This window comes from Petaurus breviceps, unplaced genomic scaffold (assembly GCF_028583685.1).
Source record: "Petaurus breviceps papuanus isolate PSGF00001 unplaced genomic scaffold, PetGlider_PUasm1.0 178, whole genome shotgun sequence".
Lineage (NCBI taxonomy): Eukaryota > Metazoa > Chordata > Mammalia > Diprotodontia > Petauridae > Petaurus > Petaurus breviceps.
Window position 1 is genome coordinate 32496972 of NW_027185777.1, and position 9450 is coordinate 32506421.

At 37.4% G+C, this 9450-nt stretch overlaps 1 long non-coding RNA gene across 3 annotated transcripts in view; it reads left to right on the top strand.

The window, feature by feature from the left end:
- LOC138159802 (uncharacterized) overlaps window positions 1–9450 on the top strand; it is a 413356-nt gene that overhangs the window by 310730 nt on the left and 93176 nt on the right. The window contains exon 2 of one of the 3 annotated variants that reach the window (XR_011167987.1): window positions 6878–7007. The exons of the other annotated variants lie outside the window; for them this stretch is intronic. This is a non-coding gene — a long non-coding RNA (uncharacterized lncRNA). The remainder of the gene's footprint in view (window positions 1–6877; window positions 7008–9450) is intronic. 3 annotated transcript variants of the gene reach the window in all.

Genomic DNA, 9450 nt, shown 5'->3' on the forward strand with positions numbered 1-9450 from the left:
GATGACATGGTGTAATAGTAATGGAATTTAAAGATCCCCCTGTACTGGCTTGGTTTTCATATTGTGTTAAAACCCAGGGCTTGTGAATCCCACTTGTGGGATGGACTTGTTGATGTGAAAAGAGAGGGCTGAACTGGGAGGAGCTGGTGTAGTGAATTTAGAGAGACACAAGCAAAGAGAGAGGCAGAAGAATTTTTTGGAAGCAGCATCTTGGAAGCAGAGAGAGATGGAGATAATTGCTGAGGGCCAGTTTGAATTGCCCAGGACTTTTGAGAGCTGCCACCCAGAGCTGCCAAGGACTGAGGAGACATGGCTATTATGCTGGTACTTTGTCTGTCTGTTTTAATGTTGTTTTGCCAGATTCGTCCACTGGTGAAGGACAATCATCTTGTTGCAGAGGTCCTGGAATCTTGCTGTTGGTTCAGAGCTACTGAGACTGTTCTGCAGACAAAGAGTGAATTGAGCCCACTGGTGAAGGCCAATGCTGTTGTTGCAGAGGTTCTGGAAACTTTCTGTTGGTTCAGAAACCCTGAAGAAGGATTTTCTTGTTGCATGTTGGCAGAAATCCTGGAAGAGGGTTTTGCTAATGTTTTCAGGGGTCCTAGGACTCTTCTGCAGACAGAGAATGAATTAATGAAGACACTGGCAATATATCTTGTGGCCTTGCTAAGCTTTGTCTCCCCAGGAACAAAGATTGCTGAGAACTTGCCTGCCTTATGTCAAGATGAAGAAAAGACCTCTCTTTGGGTATTAAATGCTGTGCTTAATCTATAACTGTGGGATAGATTCAGTTGTAATCCAAGGGTGGGGAACTTTTGACTTTTTTGTCCTCTGTGATTGAACAAATGAATGTACTTTACTAATGATTGGAAATTAATCTCCATTTGAGAAAAAGGGCTTTGTGATTGACCAAATGAATGTACTGCCTAGGTGTATTTAGAAGAGGAACTTTGTGATTGATTAAATGAAGTAATGTCCAGGGGTGGAGTAGTACTTGATTGAATTACACTTGGTGAATGCTGTATTTTGAATTATGCTATATTTTGATTTTCTCTGTTCTTAATGTGTCACTGAATAAAATGGAGAGCAGCTATGCTGGTATTTTGAACCTTGGGAAGTTGCCCTTGCTTGGCATTACACATGGTCAGATCTTGTTTAGAAATACCATTTTGGCAGGTATGTGGAAGATGAATAGGACAAAGAAGATGAAGTGAGATGACCAGTTAGTACACTATTGTAATAGTATAGGAGAGAGGTGATGATGGATGGCTTGAATTAGAATGGTGGCCATACAGTTGGGGAGAAAGGAAAAGATATGAGAGATTTGGAGAATGGATGCATTTGAGGCATGAGGAACAGCCAATGCAATGCCAGAGAGATTGAAAAGGGAGACCCACATGGAAAGAGCAGCAGAAAAGCCAGTTTGCCTGAAACTCAAAGTTCACAAAAGGGTACAATGTATTTTAAGGCTCAAAAAATAATTGGGGTCAGGTTACAAAGTGCTTTAAGTTCCAAACAGAGGAGATCGTATTTGTTCCTAAAGACAACAGCAAACCACTCAAGGTTATCAAGTAGGGTAGTAATAGTATCAGAGATGAGTTTTAGGAAAATCACTTTGGCAATTGCAAGGAGGATAAATAGACTGGGAAATCAATTTAGAGGTTAGTATAATAGTCCAGGTGAGCAATTAGGAGGTCCCAAAGCCAGATTTCAGGGGTTTAAGAGGCAAGTTTGATGTTAAGGAATGTCAGTAATGAGTAACTCAAAGGAATAGCAGGGTGAAGGGAAAGTTTTGAAAGATAGGGAAACATGGGCAGGTTTGTTGGTGCTGGAAATACAATGAATGAACTGAAAGAGATTGAAGATGAGGGAAAAAAAATTGAATGATCAATTTAGCTCTCTGAGGAAAAAGGAATGGGTGAGATCAAGAATAAGAATTCATCTTGGTAAGGAGAAGACCAACCATTCTATTGTACTTTGGAGCAAAAGAGAAGAGAAGGATCAGGAAAAGTTTTCAGGTGCATATTAAGGAAAAAGAAGCAACATGATAGTTAACCTATGTTTTCTCAGAAGGATAGGGGATGAGGTAATCTGCCAGTAGGAAGAGTAAAGGAGGTGATATAGATATGTCATTGTCTCTGAACAATTCTATATCTGACTGCTAAAAATTTAATTAGGCAGGTGATATCCAAATGATCAGGGATTGGATATACCAATAATATAAAATCCTTCATCCTCATTTCTTTTTATTGACACCTTAATATAAAGAGATAGATTCAACAATAACATTACAAAATAAAACAACAAATGGCAGGGGTAAATCCCACATTTTAGATATTCAAAGTCAAGAAAATGTTCAATTCTTGTTCCATTAGAGAGTTATTTTCAATAGCACACACTACTGGTTAAGTGAGAACGATTTTTATACTTGGCAGGCCTAAAACTATGTCCAATCCTATTTGCTTTCTCAGCTCCTGTTGGCCAGAAAATTAATTCAGTACGAAGCAATCAGCTTTCATCATTAGCCAGTTCATGTTACCAACCTCACAGGAGCCTTCTCACAGCAGTTTTGTCCAGCTAAAGAGCTGGCTTTAGTCCATCTTGCCATTATCAATAGTCTCAATTGGTAAAGAAGGCTCATCACTAAATGCTATTTGAACATTGAGAGAGCTCCTTTCTGAAAGATGTTATATTACACCTCCATCAGAAGGACTTTAAGTTATCTTTCACGACCCCAACGTTCAATCATTCTTAGCTGAAGTATCATTGTCATAATAATTGCAGCTTTGGAATGAGCAGAATTGAAACAGCCAACCTTGGGAACACGTCTTTCTTTAGAAGCTGGCAGTCAGAACATAAGGCCAGTACTGCTAATTGACTGAAGTTAGTTTGATGGTACACATTTTACTTTTATAGTGTCTGAATTTAAGAGTGAGCTTTATCCTTTTGAAGACAAAGTTCTTGGTGTCAGATGTGGGATGATTAAGCTTCAATAATGCCCACACATTGCATCCCTCAATTATAATTATTAATAAATTCAGTTTCCACTCTGAGGAGTCTAAGATACACACCATCACGCTGACATCACTGTGGGAGTGGGAGTGAAAGAGGTGGCTCTGTGATACTGTATGATCTAAAAGGGGACCATTTTATTCATTTTAATATAAAAATAAAGACAAAAAGAATTAAACCTATGGTCTCAAGATATTATAGGAATAACACTTAATTAAGAACCAAGAGATTTGTTTTTAGTCCTGGTTCTGCCACTAACTAGTCATAGGACAATGAAGAAGTTATAACCTCTTTGGATGTCACTTGTCTTTAAAATAATAGAGCACAAATAAATCATATCTAAGTTCTATTCCAGTTCCAATGATGCTAGGATTCTATAAATACAATTTAATGGATGGAACAGAAATCGAAATATGGAGGCAATCTCAAGAGAAATATACAGGAATTGAATGGGAGAGGGGTCGATTTGAATTTTCTATCAATTTGTCTCCATTTCTCACTTCATTTTAGGTATGTCAGTGACCCAGACTGTGTATCATCCAGCTATTGAGCTTGATGTCCACTCCCAGCTCAGAAAGCAGGGCAGTGTGCTCTCTCGAAAAAAAGGTGGGAAAAAAATCCATGCCTGCCTCTCCCTGTGTTTCCTTTCCAATTGACCTTATACCTAGCGTGAGCCTAGATCTTGCCTAATAGTGAGTCGATGTCCTCCACAACTTCCATAAACAAATACTTTCTTTATGTTGTTTCATTGGGGGAGAGTTACTCAGGCTTTGTGCACTCATAAGGACTGACTGTGCTAGTGACTCTAGTGGGCAATGAGGCTGTGGAATGGTGATGATGGTGGTATGTAAAGTAGATGATGTACTTTGGGTATTTAAATGGATATTCTTCTTGATGTCTTTGTTGCTTTTAGTTTTGTTTTTGTTTTTCTCCCCTTTTATTGACCTAATGATCATTATTTGATTATACTCCCTTTGGCAATGTGTTTACCCCCAGATCTGGACCTCAAAGCTATGTTGAACTCTTCTCATATTAGGGAAATCTCCTTTTAACGTCCATGGTCTCTGTCTCAGTAGCCTGCTTGGATTGGGGGGGAGGGATTGGCTGGCATTTTATTTTAGTTACTTTTCTTTCAGGCCTGATGGAGCTATGTTGACCCTCTTATCTTTTTTTTTTTCTATGACTAGAACAAATCAACATTTGCTACTTGATGCTTATGGAAAGTTGGGGTCATTATTCTGTGCAGAATTTCTCCACTTTGGGATTTCCAAACAGAGACAACACAAAGGCAGGAAATTAGATCTAAAATCCCCCTCCACCTGACATGCCCAGAGTGAATCAAGATCTATTGTTTGTGGCAACAGAACGTGGGTGGATGGAAAGGTTCAAGGGTGGGAGTGGGGTTCAGAGATTACAACAGGAGAAAAATCCCTGAGTGGCTCCAAAAAATAAGCCTGAACATCAGTTTATATGCTTTTCTGGGGCTTGGCAGCGCTTTCATCTAAGTAAAATCTATGATCTTATGTTGTTCTCCTCTCAAGAGAATGTAAATTCCCAGAGTGCAGGGATAATTTTAATATTGTGTGGTTTTCCTCATAGGTGGGGAGGGGAGATGAGTGAATGCATTAAGGATTTATGTTCTCATTCTCTGCTGTTATTCATAAAGCTATTATTTTGTTGAGCTTCTTACTTTCTAATTCTGTGGACATAGATGTAATTGCTCTACCTCTGGTACATCAATCTTCTTTTGTTTTATTTGAGAATTTGTGAGAGCTAGAGAAAGCCTAGTCTACCATCTTGTTGGTCATGGGATTTGTAAGTCCCCGACAATCTCTTTATTACTAGTCCTAATAGGCTTTTCTAGTTGTTATAATTTTTTATCTTGGTGTAGCCTTTATTTTTTTTTTATTCTTTTGCTTTTTGGAGGGAGAAGGTAGTACAATTGGGGTTGAGTTGCCCAAGGTCACATGACTAGTAAGTGTTAAGTGTCTGAGTTTGGATTTGAACTCAATTCCTCATGATTCCAGGGCCAGTACTCTATTCACTGAGCTACTTAGCCACCCCTTGGTGTAGCATTTGACTCCTTTAACCACCTTCTGAATTCTCTCTCTTTTCTGTGTTTTGGTGATACACTTATTTCTCATTTATCCTCCTATATGTTTTATAAACCTTTTCAATCTTCCTTCCAAAATAATCATTATATTGTGCTCTTTATGTGGGTATAATCTGAGGTCCTGTCATTGTCTCTCTATCCACTCTTTCTTTATGATCTTATCAGCTCTTGTACACTCAACTATCATTTTTATACAGGTTCTTCTAAAATTTACATATCTTATTTTCAGTAGTTTCTTGAACAGGCTCCTTATATACAAATGATATCTGTGTATCTCAATATGGTAGTACCATGATCATTTCAAATTCAGTATGTCCAAAGTGGAACTTATAATCTTTCCCATAAAACCTACCTTTCTTCAAACTTCTCTGTTTTTCTTGGAGGCATCACTATTCTTCTAGTCAACCAAATTTGAAACCCTGAGATTTTTCTAGAACTCTGTCAAAGTTCATCTCAAGTAAATTGTCAAGTCCTGTTCATTCTCTCTCACCAAATGTTTCATATCTCTTTTCTCTCCATTCCTGCCACACCTACCCTGATCAAAATCATTATCACCTCTCTCTCCTTGATAACTACAATAGACTCATAATTGGTCTCCTTGAACCTAAACTATCCTCTTTTCCTTTAAGCCGTCTTTTTCACAGATGGCCAATCATGGCACCATGTAATTCCCAAGAAACATAACATTTGCCTCTAGGATCAGTTATAAATGTCCCTTTTAGTATTTAAACTCCTAAACAATTTGGATCCATTCTCTCTTTCCAAGATGATAAAATGTTATTCTCCCTCACATACTCCATGTCCCAACCAAACTGATCTTAATGTTTCTTATCAATCTTATCTTAATATTTCTTATCAATGACATTCTATGAATCCTTGTATAGTTTAGGGGTAGGGAACCAGCAGGACTGAAGACTATACCTGGAGTACTCCCCCATTGTTCTCTTAGAACCCCTAACTTTCTTCAAAGCTCATGTTATGTGATACCTGTATATTTAGCTATCTTTCTATCTATAAAAGGAGAGAGGGAGAGAGGAAGGGAGGAAGAGAGAGACAGAGGGAGACAGACATACAGAGTTAGTGAATGTGAGGATGAGAGTGAGTGTGCATGTCCCTCCTTCCCTTTCCTGGACAGACCATGAACCCCTCTCCCACTGTGTACCAAAAGGAATCTAGAAATGACTCCCTGCTCTAACACTAAGACCAATTACCTCTTCCCAAGGGTGGTGGCCTATATCTATGAGGCAGACACCTTATGCATTTTCTAAAGACATCTAAGCCTTTCCTTTAACATTGTAACTAAAGCTTTTGGACCACTAAGACTTTCCACTTGTGTAACCACTGATCTCTCCTATATTTGTTTTCATCTAATTAGGCTGTGAGTACCTTGAGAACTGAAACTGCCTTCCTTTTCTCTTTTTGTCTCCAATAGTTAGCACAATTTTTGGCACATGGTGCTCAATAAACTAAATGCTTTTAAATTACTGATTCATTGTTTCATTCTAGTTTTTAGTACATTTTAGCCACACATGATTTTCCCACTTTTTAGAGGGAATTTAGTGGTATTGGTACTTCTGATTTCTCTTAATGTAACTTCCCTTCTTGTGTTACCAAAAAACAAAAGAAGGATTTTGGTTCTACTGTCTACCATGTCATAATCAACATCATGTAGGGATGCTTGAAATCTTTTACTGCCAAGTCTGTTTTTTTTGTTTGTTTTTTTAATCTCATTACTGTATTGGTTATGCTTAGACTTATAGGATCTTCCAAAATTCAACACCCAACATTGAAAAGAAATTTTTAAAATTGAAAAGAATATTCATTTTTAAAGTACAAGAATGCCCCAATGGAATCAGAAACACCATAGAAAAACTCAACACATGTAAGTACCTCATATAATCAATGGTCTCTGTCTAAGTAGTGCTTCTTGGAATTTTGAATGGATTCAGTGTCGTATCTTATTTTGCCAAGAGGAGACATAAGTGACGATAATAGACTATGTTGGCTTAGGACTAGGAGGTTCCTCAGAGGTCATCTAATCTAATGTCTACATAAAACATGATTTCCTGTATTCCATTTTTGACATTCACACTTAATAGCCTACAATCAAAGACCTGTTGTAAAGAGGAACTCCTTAATTTACCCTCCTTCCCCTGAAGCACCACATTTTACTTTATACCTCTTATGCTGGATAGAAATCTGATTACTCACTTGGCAGGAAACAGAATAAGTCCACCTACCAAATGACAACTCCTCAAATATTATGGAAAGGGCAAGAAGGGAAGGTAAACAAGTCAGAGAACTGAAAAGAAGCATCAATGAGAGATTGAGTAGGGGAAAGTAGGTTCCGGATTAACGATCAAAGGAAGTCAAACAAAATACCACCCTACTTTTCTTCTTTAACGAATAATTACTAAATGTATTTAAAAATTCACATTTATTCAGTGCTTTAAGATTTTGTAATGGTAAGGGAATTTGAAGATCTTCCTTGCCCCTTAACACTCCAACAAGAGAAACTTGTTTAGGGGAGGCTTGTTTTTCAGGAAGGCCTTCCCTTTTGTTTCTTTGTAATTAAACAGTAGGTCACAAAGGTTGTGATGTCCTCTGACCCTGGAGAATGCTACATATACTTTAAGGTGAGGTTTTGCTTTGGGGCTCACTTATGGGAAGAGTTGGGTGATTTGGGCAGATGAGACTCTGAATAGCCATTTTGTGCCCTGGCTATGAAAACACAGATATTGGTGCTTCTCTCTCTGGTAACTAACTATGTATGTATGTAATTGTCAGGCATCTAGATGGCCTGTCTCTTGGTCTGTTGAATTGTGCTATTTTCTCTGTCTGTGTTTTTGTCTGCTTGTAATTTCAGTTGGTATTTTCTCTGAAGTTCGAGGTGCTGACTTTTTCCCCTCAACTAAGTAAATGATATATATGTTTGATTAAACTAACATTGTTGACCCTTTTTGAGTTGCTTTTCTTTAGAAAAACAGATCAAAGAACCTATGTAAGCAGCCATCCTTAGTATGCTAGGTTGCTTGCTGATTTGCACAACTCCATAAATATGAATATACATACCTATGCATATTATCTCATTTTCATAAAAAGTCATGGTTATTGAAGGTATCATTTCCTTCCTATTTAGACATGTTGATATAAAACATTTTTGCACACATATACAATTAAGGAATGTTATAATGTTGATGTGTTATAAAAGAAAAAAAAAGACTTACATTGTGAGTTTTTCATGTTATAGGAAAAATGCATGGTATACTCCATGATTATGCACACAACATTCAATGAGAATTAGTATAATGATGCATTATAAAGTCAGTATTAGCAGGTAGTATTTGAAACATCTGTTTCTGTCCCTGGTGCTGTTAAATTAAATTAGAGCTGTATTCAGATTGAATTTATTTTTGTCAATTTAAACGTTATACTGTCTTTACAAAAAAAAAATGCACACACTTGCAAATGTGTGTCCATTTGTGTTTGTATTTGCTTAAAAAATGAATCCAGGAAGGTCACAGAGCTAAAGAGAAGTTAGAAGTTCAATGGTAGATCAACATGATGAGGAAAAGCAACACATCTCGGGGTTTAGCGTGCTTTATTTTAGTATACTTTGAGATATAAAACTCCGTGGAGTTACTGTCCAAGCAAGGCATGGGAACAACAGCAAAGATAATACCATGTATCTAGTGCTCTATGGTTTGCAAAGGGCTTTACAAATATTAGCTCATTTTATCTTCACGGCAACCCTGGGAGGTAGTGCTATTGTTACTACCATTTTACAGATGAGAAAACTGATGCAGGTTAAGTGATTTGCCAAGGTCACATAGATAGAAAATATTGGAAGTTAGATTTGAACTTTGATCTTCCTGATTTCAGGTCCAGTAGTTACTGTACCGCTTAGCTGTCAGAGAGTCGGTGAAGTGTATTGGAAAGAACGATGGACTCAGGGTCAAGAAACCTAGGTCTAAAGCCTTCCCTTGCTCCTCACCAACTATGGGATGATAGTGTAGATTACATAACAAGCAAGATAAACTAGAGGACCTAATACCAAAAGGAAAATTGTTTTCCTTATGGATATCACTGAAATTTACTAGATGAGAACCATGACTGGAATGAGATTAACCAGTTATATTTTACAGAAAAGTAACTTGAGTATAACAATAGCATTGTGTATACTTTGCAATTGTGTGTACGTGTATGTATATGTGTGTGTGTGAGAGAGAGAGAGAGAAAGAGAGAGAGAGAGATGAACAGATGGACAGAGAAAGATAGATAGATAGATAGATAGATAGATAGATAGATAGATAGATAGATAGATA